The 8,055-nt window shown below is 42.5% G+C and overlaps 1 non-coding gene across 1 annotated transcript; it reads right to left on the bottom strand.

Annotated features, from left to right (window-relative positions):
* Nucleotides 1-4,619: 4,619 nt before the first annotated feature.
* Nucleotides 4,620-4,747, bottom strand: LOC119931245. The gene has a single exon (XR_005452098.1). It is a non-coding gene; the product is annotated as a U6atac minor spliceosomal RNA (small nuclear RNA).
* Between the last annotated feature and the right edge of the window lie 3,308 nt (nt 4,748-8,055).

Below are 8,055 nucleotides of genomic sequence, written 5' to 3'. Positions count from 1 at the left end.
AAATAAGTCAGCTGCCCAGAACTTTACGAAAATAGCAGCCGTCCTCCTTTTCTCAAAGACGGTGACCAGGTGGCTATTCTCAAAGATGGTGGCAGAATAGAAGTGATCCATTAATGTGGATAAGTTGTGGTCTTCAAGCAAAGCTGCCCAGGATGCTTGGTCAAGGTGCAGGGTGATAGCAGAGAAGTGTTGCATATCATATCACTATGTTATGCTGTGAGTAGAGAAGCAGTGTGGTTCAGTGGAAAGAGCCTGGGCTTTGGAGTTAGAGGTCATGGGTTCTAATCCCGGCTCCACCAATTGTCAGCTGTGTGACTTTGGGCAAGTCACTTAACTTCTCTGTGCCTCAGTTACCTCATCTTTAAAATGGGGATTAAGACTGTGAGCCCCCTGGGGGACAACCTGATCACCTTATAACCTCCCCATCAGTTAGAACAATGCTTTGCACATAGTAAGCACTTAATAAATGCCATTATTATTATGCATGTGATGATACATAACAATACTACATGGAACAGGGCAGGTGGTGGATTTTTCCTTACCTCAGACCAGCCGAAACTTTGAAGCTGGCCCAGCCAGCTGCTTCCATCAATCCTTTCTTTCATCTGGTCTCCCAGTTCTATTTTCTTCCTCTGCCTTCTTTCCTCCTCTCACTTTGGTGGGTCCTCCCATTTATATCATCTCAACTTCAAAGAAAGGATAGCCTCACACCCCAAGTTTTCTGCAAGAGGTATCGTTTTCAGGAGTGGTCGATGAAGGATACCTGCCTTCCACGGGCAAATAGAGCTTTAGGTGAAACATAAAAAGTGTTAGAAAGAGAGCCCCAGTCCTTTTTCCTGGGCTTTCTTGTTTGACTGTTATAAAGAAAGCTAACTCCTGTTCTTCATTCTGCTGCTCTGAAGGCTTTGAGGAAGTTTCCCTTGAAGTGCCTTCAGTCTTTTTACCTGACATGAGTGGTGAGGGAAAGATCGTGTGACACTGTCTATTCCATGTAAATACAAGATCTGTGATTGTTCCAGCATCACATCCATTTTCAACAGTCAGTTTGGCAGCAATCACCCAGTTAAGATGCTGAATTCCATCTGCAGCCTGTCTTCAGGTCCAAGGAACTGTGGGGGAAAGGGAGGGTTGGGAGGGGGTCAATTCAATTTTCCAGATTGGTGGAGGAGCCTTTAGTCATGAAACAAAAGACAAAAGGAAATCCTTTTAAAAGATCTTAGTGTGAGAGAAGGGAAAGCGATAAGTAAAAGGGCACAACTCAAGAGTCAACATTTCTGGGTAATACTAGTAGCTAATTAGTGTACTGGAGAAGAGGGATTAATAAAATACTTTAATCCCCTTTGAGGGGCTCCTTTTATGAACGATTTATAAGAACTCTTTGTTCCTTGAGGAGGTCTGTAATGAACAGCTGTCCTGTTGGCACTCTTGAGCAGAGACTCAACGTGATTTCCACTGTGAGTGGCTATTGATTTCACCCATGCTGGCTTGGAGGGTGGAGTTGGGGTCCGGAAATCTAATTGGATGTACTATATTATGAAGTCCCTTAGCCTTAACCCTGTTGGCTTTGTTACAGATATATTTTAATCGCAAAATAATGTGAAGTGCAGGTGAGGCAGAGCTAAGGAAAATAAAAAGGAAGGTCGCTGGGAATACCTTTCGTCCATGAAACCATGTTTTTCATCCTATGCCTAGTGGATAGAGCATGGCCTGGGATTCAGGAGGACTATGGTTCTAAACCTGCCTCTGCCACTTTTCTGCTGTGAGACCTTGGGTAAGTCACTTCACTTTTCTGTGCCTCAATTGCGTCATCTGTCAAATGGGGATGAAAACTGTGAACCCCATGTGGGACGTGGACTACATCCAACCAGATTGGCTTGTATTTATCGCAACACTTACCTGGTACATAGTAAGTGCTTACCAAATACCGCACACAGTAAGCGTTCAATAAATACGATTGATGATGATGATAAAAAGAGCATCTAGGGGCAGGAGCAAGAGGGAATGAAGGAGAAAAGCTCTGGGAAAGAATAGGAGGGAGCTGAGAGAGTAAAAGGGCTGGATCCTGAGAGCCTGGATGCATTAGTCCAGTAAACTGGAAGAGAAAAGTAAGTCCAGCTGAAGAGGGAACTTGCTCAGAGACAGGGACAGCTACAGGAGAAATGACAGAGAGGAGGTCAGAGGCTGGGACTCCCAGGATAGACTAGGTATTTTGGCTAGTTCTGGATAAAGTAAGTGGTATTAAGAATTGGAATTAACATTTTGATGATCATATCCTCTATAGAGGATTAAATGCACATAGACACACTTTAAAACAAATTCTAAACTGCGATTGTGCATGAAATAAAAACTGCCACTGAATGCAAAATAACCAAAATTGAATAGTTAGAAGCTACCTAAACTGCTTTAAACAAAAATGGCCATAATCGGGAAAAACTTTCATTTTATTGTATCATGATCTAAGTTTCTTGAATGTTGCTCCATTCTCTGTCACGCTAGATTTATCCAATCCTGCTCAAGGTCTTATCATGAGAACCAGGCAACTTCCAAAATTATAAATTTGGTTTCCCCTCTCATTTCCTTAATGCTTTTGGAGTCTATACTTTCAGCTGTTCTTCCCAACATAATAAACTGCCTCTGGGTTGCTGACAGCATAGGAAATATTTTATTACTAAAATTGTCATATTCCTATTCTCATGCTGGGCCATGTCATCTGCAAGTGGCTCAAGGTGAGTTGTGTACAAGCTGTCAGATGTTTGGAGTTGCAGTTCATCCTGAGCTGCTTACTCGTCAAGCCTTGATTTCCTTTTCTAAAGGAACCTGAGGCAGTGATTCAGCGTTGGCCAAATGTGATTAAAAAGCCAGGGGCAATTGTGTTTCCTAGTGTAGTTGTTTTCACTTAGAAGTGAAATACCAAATCCAGTTTCTTTTTGCCAAGGCAGGCTACACATTCTGCAATAATAAATCATTGGGTCTTTGTTATTCCAAGCATAGCAGCCTTCACCCTGGCTCTAAATTAAGCCAAGCAAATGCCATAAGCATCCCAAGGATAATTAAATTTGGACCAACTAGCAAACCTTTTGCTCCAATCAGTGGTGCAGGATAGTTGGCCTCCACGAATGCATTCTTTTCATCAAAAAGGCCCCAATCTTTTACAGATGTTCCTTTTCAGGATTTTGCCATGAGAAATATAAACCCAGACATCAATGTCAAAAAATCCTTTCTCCAAATGAATAGTGAAAATCTGGACTGCTTACAATTCCAACCAGAAATCCCCTTTTCAGGTGGATATTGCCCATTTATCAGGTTCAACTCTGAGAACCATTTTGGGCTAAGATGCCAAAGAACTTAATGCTGACTTCAAAAGAGAAGGTTTTTATGGGTAATTTCATACCCAAGAAAAATTAGTAGAGAATCGGTGTATTAAACCTGAACATAATGGCATGACTAATAACAATGTTTGACATATTTTCGTTGAAATATCAGCAGTGATAATGGTGAAGAAATGGAAACATACAAATTTATTAGCTTCTCTTCACGATAGCCCAAGGAGGGAAGACAGCCAAGGCATCCATAGAGATGTGCAGAGGCTAACGGTGGACTCCAATATGTCTCAGCAATTTTTTTTCTAATGGTACTTGTTAAGCACTTAACTGTGCACCAAGCATTGTACTAAGCACTGGGGTAGATACGAGATCCTCAGGCTGGGCACAGTCCCTGTCCCACATGGGGCTCCCAGTCTAAATGGGAGGGAGGACAGGTATTGAATCACCATTTTTTAATGGTATCTGTAAAGTGCTTACTCTATGCCAGGCACTGTTCCAAGCACTTGAGTAGATGCAAACTAATCAAGTTGGACACAGTCTATGTCCCACATGGGACTCACAGTATTAGTCCCCATTTTACCGTCGAGGTAACTGAGGCACAGAGAAGTTATGTGACTGCTCAAGGTCACACAGCAGATAAGTGGCAGAGTCAGAATTAGAACCCATGTCCTTCTGACTCCAGGTCAGGACCTAAGGCATAGAGGAAGTGAATAGATTTGCCCAAGGTCACGCAACAGACAAGTGACAGATGTGGAATTCAAATCCAGATCCTCTGATTCCCAGGCCCTTGCTTTTTCCACTAGGCCGCACTACTTTCAAGTGTCAGAGCCAGGAATACCGTTGAACCTCAATCCCACTGTTTTATCTGTTGATTCTCCCCATCCAGTTGGGTGAAGACATGCAATATGCCTTCTAAAGTTTCCTTCCATCCTGGTGTTGGCAGGATTCCCTTGCTTATCCTTGCAACAGGGCGGGCATAAAGGCTTTATTTTTTCTCTTGCTAACCCCCAAGACCACCTTTCTGACTGCTACCTAGATAGCTATAAATCTATTTGTTCTGACGATTTTGACACCTGTCTACATGTTTTGTTTTATTGTCTGTCTCCCCCTTCCAATCAATCAATCAATCAATCAATTATATTTATTGAGCACTTACTGTGTGCAGAACACTGTACTAAGTGCTTGGGAAGTACAAGTTGGCAACATATAGAGACAGTCCCTACCCAACAGTGGGCTCACAGTCTAAAAGGGAGAGACAGAGAACAAAACCGAACATACTAACAAAATAAAATAAATAGAAAAACTTGGTTAGATGCCACGAAGTAGGTGGCAATGCCTTAACCATATATGTGTTGTATAGGCCACTAGGACCCCTTCCATCCTTCTCAAGGGGAGTGCTAACCTTCTCTCCTTTCATACAACACAGACTGTGAGCCCGTTGTTGGGTAGGAACCGTCTCTATATGTTGCCGACTTGTACTTCCCAAGCGCCTAGTACAGTGCTCTGCACACAGTAAGCGCTCAATGAATACGATTGAATGAATGAATGAAAAGTAGTATGAAAAACAGCATGGTCTAGCAGAAAGAGCACGGGCCCAAGAGTCAGGGGATGCCTCCCTCACTTGTCTGCTGTGTGACCCCGGGGGAAAGTGATTTAACTTACCTGTTCTTCAACCTAGACTACAAGCCCCATATGGGACAGGGACAGTGTCTAACTATTGTCTTGCATTTTCCCCAGTGCTTAGAAGAGTACTTGGTACAGAATAAGCACTTAAGAAATACCATCATTATTTATATTATCATTAATAGTAGTGGTAATAGTTACAACTATTATTACTATTAATAGTATTGATTATTGTATTGTAGTAATTATATTAGGGAAGCAGCGTGGCTCAGTGGAAAGAGCACGGGCTTTGGAGTCAGAGGTCAGGGGTTCAAATCCCGGCTCCGCCACTTGCCTGCTGTGTGACTTTGGGCAAGTCACTTAACTTCTCTGGGCCTCAGTTCCCTCATCTGTAAAATGGGGCTTAAGACTGTGAGGCCCCCGTGGGACAGCCTGATCACCTTGTAACCTCCCCAGCGCTTAGAACAGTGCTTTGCACATAGTAAGTGCTTAATAAATGCCATTATTATTATTAATAATAATAATCAACACTTCTCCAGCCAGCAGGGGACCATCACCAAGAGCAGTTCTGACCCAGTGGATCACACCAGAACTTTCTCTGGTTAGCTAGGCTGGTCATACTGATATTGCTTTTATTCCCTTAAACATGCTGTAATTTATATTCTCTTTATTTGCCATTGAATGCCTAATATTAGGATTTAGTGATGAAAAATCTTTAAACCGGCACTGTCCCCTAGTGGATTTGATTCGGAAATGTAGTTTGGTGTTCCTTAAATAAGGACACATGACTTGATGTGAAGTTAACAGGAAGGTAGTCTTATGATAATAATAATAATAATAATAATAATGGTATTTTTTAAGCACTTGCTATGTGCAAAGCACTGCTCTAAGCGCTGGGGAGGTTGCAAGGTGATCAGCTTGTCCCACGGGGGGCTCACAGTTTTAATCCCCATGAGGTAACTGAGGCCCAGAGAAGTGAAGTGACTTGCCCAAAGTCACACAGCTGACAGCGGAGCTGGGATTTGAAACCATGACCTCTGACTCCAAAGCCTGGTCTCTTTCCACTTATACGCAGCAAGACTGATAAAGTAATTAGTGGTTTGATGGGAGATGTCCAAGGGAAGCCAAGTGTGCGACTCATTCTCTGCCAGATTTGAAATCACTATTAATTTAAGAAGTGCTTTAAGTGAACGCATTCCCCCTCCTACCCTACTTAGCTGATCTATTACAACCCAACGCACAAGCTTTGCTCCTTTAATCTAACCCACCCATTTTGCCTCAATCTCTTCTGTCTCTCCCTGATGACCCCTTGCCTCGTCTTCCCCCTGGCCTGGAATTCCTTCCCCTTTCATATCTGACAAACCATCACATTTTCTCACCTTCAAAGCCCAACAAAAATCATATCTCTTTCAAGAGGCCTTCCGTGGCTAAGCCCTCATTTCTCCTATTTTCCCTCCCTTCTACATCACCTATGCATGTGGATGGGTAACTCTTAGTCACCATTCATTCATTCTTAGGCATTCATCTCAGCCCCAAAACACTTGTGTACATATCCTTTTACTCTGCTGTTTCCCATAGGGAAATTTATTTTAATAGTCTCCCCATCGAGTCTGTAAGCTTGTTATGGGCAGGGAATATGTCTGCTAATTCTGTTGTACTCTCCCAAGTGTTTAGTACAGTGCTCTGAATGGTGTTTTAAGAAGATGACCCCAGGTGCTGAATCTGCAGGATAGACTGAAGGAGAGAAATTTGAGGCAGGGAGAGAAGGAAGGAGTAGTCCAATAAGAAGGTGACAAAGGCTTGACAAAGCCAAAAGCTTAATACAATGCTCTGGCCACAGTTAAGCATCCAAAAAATACCATTGATTAGTTCGAAAATATGCATCTGTGAATAACTGAAACATTAAAATTGGCAAGAGTTTGAGGTAATTTGAATTTGGGTAGTAAACAATAGAGAAGAGCCACAGATGACATCAAATTTGTGAGCTTCCAGAAAAGGGAGGCTGGGAAAGTTGGAAGGAGGAGAAAGTTTAGGAGGGAAGGTAAGCTCAGTTTTCACCTAAGTTTAAGAGGACAATCGTTTGTCCAGGTGTAGAATCCTGGAGGCAGATTATAAAGCTGATGAAAGAGGTCAAGGCTGATGAGGTATATTGGGGAGTCATCCATGTGGATGTGGCAGCTAAAACCATGTGAATGAGTTTCCTGAGAGAATGAGCTAGAACGAGCAGAGGATACAGACTGGAGCCTTTGCGAGATATGCACCCAAAAGACAATGATGAAAGGATGAAAAGCCATAACAAATAACTCAAAAAGAGCAGAGAGGAAAGAGGAGGACCAGGAGAATATTTCATCAATAAAACCAAAGTCAGAGAGAGCTCAGAAAGAAGCAGCATGGTCTAGGGGAATGAGCATGCCCCTGGGAGTCAGAAGGACCTGAGTTCTAATCCTGGCTCTGCCACTTGCCTGCTCAGTGACCTTTGGCAAGTCACTTAACTTCTCTATGCCTCAGCTACTTCATCTGTAAGATGGATATTAAGACTGTGAGCCTCATGTGGGACATAGACTGTGTCCAACCTGATTAGCTTGTATTTACCCCACCTCTTGTGCCTGGCACATAATAAGTACCTAACAAATACCATTAAAAGAATAGTGTAGGAGGAAGCCTAGAGAGCAAGATGGAAACAGAGTCCAGCCCCGTGGACTTAACCAGAAAAAGGCCATTGTAGTCCTTGGTGCAAGTGATCTCAGTAGAGCGGAGTGGATAAAATCCGGATTATAAGAGCTACAAGAAACTTGTGGCGAGGATGAAAAAACTGCATGTTTATACTTCCCATTCAAGGAAGTTGAATAGGAACAGGAGGCAGAAGTGATGGAGGGGTAGGAGAAAAGTGAGAAAGGCATCAAAATAACTTAGAAATGCAGTAGTGAGTGAGTAAGCTTTTCTTACTTCTGTAACTTGTAAAAATACCTGAATCAGTCAACATACGCAGTCCTGGTTGCCTTTTGATAGTGATCATAACTGTTATCGACAGCTGAATTGAACCTGAAACCATCTGTCTACTTTCCTTATCTATTGAATTTAGTGCTTTAGCACTTAATCTATGAAGAGC

This window comes from Tachyglossus aculeatus, chromosome 7, assembly GCF_015852505.1.
Source record: "Tachyglossus aculeatus isolate mTacAcu1 chromosome 7, mTacAcu1.pri, whole genome shotgun sequence".
Taxonomy (NCBI): domain Eukaryota; kingdom Metazoa; phylum Chordata; class Mammalia; order Monotremata; family Tachyglossidae; genus Tachyglossus; species Tachyglossus aculeatus.
This window is presented reverse-complemented; position numbering and strand designations above follow the sequence as displayed.